Genomic DNA, 4,240 nt, shown 5'->3' with positions numbered 1-4,240 from the left:
GTGCTATTTCAAGGAATCTCATACTCTCTTCTAGACTCTGTAGATGTATGCAAGTATACAGGGAAAACATCCATATACACAAATAAATTTAAAAATTAAAGTAAATTGCATTTATTTATTTGTTTATGAGATAGGAGCTGTGCATGTGTGTGTGTTTCTGTGTGTGTATAGAGATCAGAGGACAATTTATCAGTTTATAGGAGTCTGTTCTTTCCTTCTACAATATGGGTTCTGGGGATTAAAACCCCAGGACTTTGGGTTGAGCAGCAGGCAACTTTACCTAGAGAGCATTGGTCCTTTTGAAATGGCTTAAGGAAGGTCAGGTTGCCTTAGCCTCATGCCCCCATCTCAGGAGCCCCATCTTGGATGTAAATAAAGGGTTTTTCTCTTCTCCTGATGAAGGATGCTTGTAAGATGTTTTATAGGTCAAGGGATCCTCCCTCCCTGCTGGGAAAGGGCTCATTATTATTTAAAAACCAGCCCTCAGTCTGCTCAAGGTGCGACTTGATTTGGCCTTTAGAACCCTTGCAAGAACAACACCTTGCTCTTAATCACTGGCTAATAAAGGGCCACCAAATACTCTTAGATGGCTTAATAAGCATGGTCATCTGTAACTTTCTCTCTTGGAGTATTTCCCTTTCTTCCTTCCTTTTCCACTATTGGAGACTAACCCAAGAAATCAGCTTATGGGCTGGTGAGATGGCTCAGTGGGTAAGAGCACCCGACTGCTCTTCCGAAGGTCCAGAGTTCAAATCCCAGCAACCACATGGTGGCTAACAACCATCCGTAACAAGATCTGGTGCCCTCTTCTGGAGTGTCTGAAGACAGCTACAGTGTACTTACATATAATAAATAAATAAATCTTTAAAAAAAAAAAAAAGAAATCAGCTTATATTGTACCAGTAAACTACGCTCTCAATTTCCCAGCACTCCTTACCCCCTTGTCTCCCTGTGTCCCTGAGTCTTTTTTGTTTGAGACAGGGGTCTCAGTCTAGATCTGATGATGCTCCTGGCTCCAGCTCTCAGGCCTCTTGCTCTCTTGTAAAGTTGCCGATTCTACTGGATCAGGATCTCACCTTTATGACATATATATATATATATATATATATATATATATATATATATATATATCCCTGATTACCATGTAAGGCCCTGTCTCCACTACAGTCTCACTGGTGAGTAGGGTTTCATTCAGCCTACAATTTTGAGGAAACACAGGTCTGTTATAACAGTAAACCTGAATTTAGAAGTTAGGGGGTCCACCAGGTAGTAGTGGTGCACACCTTTAATCCCAGCATTTAGGAGGCAGAGGCAGGCAGAACTCTGAATTTGAGGCCAGCCTGGTCTATGAACCAGTTCTAGGACAGTCAGGGCTACACAGAGAAACCCTGTCTTTAAAAAAACAAAAAGAAAAACAACAATGAAAAAGAAGTTAGAGGGTCACCTAGCTGTGTGTTTGGGATTAGAAAGTGCATTATCATCTGCGAGTCCCAGCTTCTCTTTTTTGTTGTTGTTGTTTTAAGGACAACCAATTTATTGATGAATTGAGGAATACAATTTTAATGGGACAATAAGGCACAACTGTGGATAAAAACAGTTTGCTATACACAGCCAAGGGGGTGTAATCTTAGAAAGTTTAAATATTTAAATTGAGAAGCTTCTCAATACTTCTCAAACAGATCAGTATCAGACAATTATTCCCTTTATACAGTTCTTATATCACATCATTTGATCACAAAGTCTAACAGATATTTCGTAAAGAATCCCCAGTTCATGTAGCCCCAGCCATCTATCCCAGCCACTCCCCTGTTGCTCACCTTTACCCATCCTCTTTGCAGTGTCTTTGTTTGTTTGGATTAATAGCAATTTATTTACTAAAGAATTGTTTACACATCTTGGATAGCCTTCCAAAGCAACGAAGCAAGCAAGCAGGGAAGCAACATCAGAGAAAGCCAGCCAAGAGCAGATTCACAAGGACACAGGACAGAAGCAGCCTGGTTCAGTGAAATCTAAATCAAGCTGACATTGGCAGAGAAGTTGAGCTGGGTCACTCAAAGACCTCTAATGTCACCTCAGTTGGTGCCACCAATCCTCGGCCCCATGCTTCTCTGGGATCTGCGTAGTATACACAGGGAGCTAGGAAGGTCACGCCATCAGGAAGCTCGTGAGACAATACCCTCAAGGCCTGGACCAGGATTATGAACTGACTACACATCTTCCAGCATTAAAATCTGCCAAGTATAAAATTCATTCAGAGTTTTGTGCAAAACTTTAAGACACTGAGGACAATCTAATTCTTTAGGACTGAGATAAGTCAGGCGCTTCTGTAACACTAGTCTGTCTGTCTGTCTGGACATGTGAAGACTCTTCCAGTGTACAGAGCACTGAGGCATAACCCATGCTGTAGAGCAAATGTGGCCAGCTCTCCAGGGTGCCTAGCCTTGTTCAGAAAACTCCAAGAAGGCCCTCTACCATATTGTCAGAAGAGCCACTTGGGTGGTGACAATAACCCAAAGAGAAGCAAACTGGCAGGCATTAGAATATTTTCTAATGAATGTCAACACTGTACCCAGAAAAGCCACATAAATATGTTTGAAAATAAAAAGTCAGAGGTAGAGAGACCTGGGAAGCCACCTAGGAAACACGGCTCTACAAGCCTCACCATGACCACCTTTTAAGAACATGTCTGCTCATAAGCCCTTCGACAACAGAGCAATACAGGGGCCAAGGGAGTCACATGCTGCCAAGAGCAGTACTGCTTGCTGAACAGCTCCTGGATAGGCAACGTCCCAGAGACACATCAGAAGGTAGATATAACTCACCAGACCACTAATTATCCTGCCACATCAGAAACAGGCTTAACAGCAGAGCCCAGAGCCCAGAATCAAGTAAAATGCAGGGCATCTCAACGACAGGAGGGCAGCTGAAAGACTGAATGGAGAGAAGGTTGGATGACTGAGAGGTAGGAAGTAACAGACACAAGGACAAAAGGACACAAGGTGACAGAAACATGGTGGAGGCTCGATGCGGGGATGGAAGGCAGCATGGATATGGTCCCCATCCAGTGGGAGCTTTGCTGGCTGGTTCATTTCTCCAGACAGGACGGATGCATGGCACTCAGCAGCAAACAGGGGAAGATGGTACTGACAACTAAGGACCTGGTGGATGGATACTGAACAGAAGCAGACAGAGGGTACCATTCTGTAACACCCTGTTTATACACCAAAGGCAAGTTTGTATGGACAGGAGAGACTTCAGGTTGTCATTCAAGAACTGAAGTATTCTGGGAAAAGGGGATGACAGGATGGAGTGGGGCTGGAGGACACAAGTTTCAGTTCTTAAATACTAGAAAGCAAGAATAATTTGGTCTCTGCCCTTTAGTGAAAAAATCGGATGCTCATCTTCTGTTCTACATCCACTTTCTCCAAAACCTTAATGAATTCTGTAAAAGATATGGCACTATCTCCATCTTGGTCAGCCTCCTGGATGGTCCTGTCCGCAATACTGCCCAGCTGCTCATCCGAGATATTCACTCCAACCATCATTCGCAGTACCTGTAACAGCTCATCACGGGAGATCTTGTCATCTTTATCCAAATCATAGAGTCTGAAAGCAAAGTGCAGCTTGTTGCTCCGGCTGTTGAGGGGTTCCAGGCCATTCACATCTTTGCTCTTTTTGTTATCCTCAATGGGTCGGAAATGAGCCAATGTTCTCATGAATCCCCGGAAGTTTACCTGATCCTCTCCCTCTGAGAAGAAGGCATTGATGATCCGGTCCTCCAGTGGGTTGATGGCAAGTTCTGGAATCCTCTGGAAATCTTCCCGGCTGAAAGTCCCATTCTCCCCTTTGTCCAGGCTGGTGAAGCGGCTGTACAGGAACGTGATCTGACTGTGGGAAAAGTCGGCAGCCCAATTCCCAACAATGGTTCAGTAGCAGCTGTGAATGGAAGTCCAAGGATCTAGCAGTTACTCAGTCTCACACAGCAAGCAAGCGAAGGAGCAAGAGCCCCAGCTTCTCTGTCTTAACATGTGGCCAACTTTTATGAGATTTAAAAAGATTTATTTATTTATTTATTTATTTATTTATTTATTTATTTATTTATTTATTATACAGTGTTCTGCCTGAATATATGCCTGCATGTCAGAAGAGGGCACCCGATCTCTTTATAGATGGTTATGAGCCATCATGAAGTTGCTGGGAATTGTACTCAGAACCTCTGGAAGAGCAGTCAGTGCTCTTA

The 4,240-nt window shown here is 43.5% G+C and overlaps 1 pseudogene across 1 annotated transcript; it reads right to left on the bottom strand.

Annotated features, from left to right (window-relative positions):
- Positions 1-1,564: 1,564 nt before the first annotated feature.
- LOC110312060 lies at positions 1,565-3,911 on the bottom strand (annotated as a pseudogene). The gene has a single exon (XR_003835112.1). The product of XR_003835112.1 is annotated as a calcineurin B homologous protein 1 pseudogene (transcript).
- Positions 3,912-4,240: the final 329 nt, after the last annotated feature.

This window comes from Mus caroli, chromosome 16 (genome assembly GCF_900094665.2).
Source record: "Mus caroli chromosome 16, CAROLI_EIJ_v1.1, whole genome shotgun sequence".
Classification (NCBI taxonomy): Eukaryota; Metazoa; Chordata; class Mammalia; order Rodentia; family Muridae; genus Mus; species Mus caroli.
The sequence above is the reverse complement of the archived record's forward strand: the minus strand, read 5'-3'. Positions and strand labels throughout refer to the sequence as shown.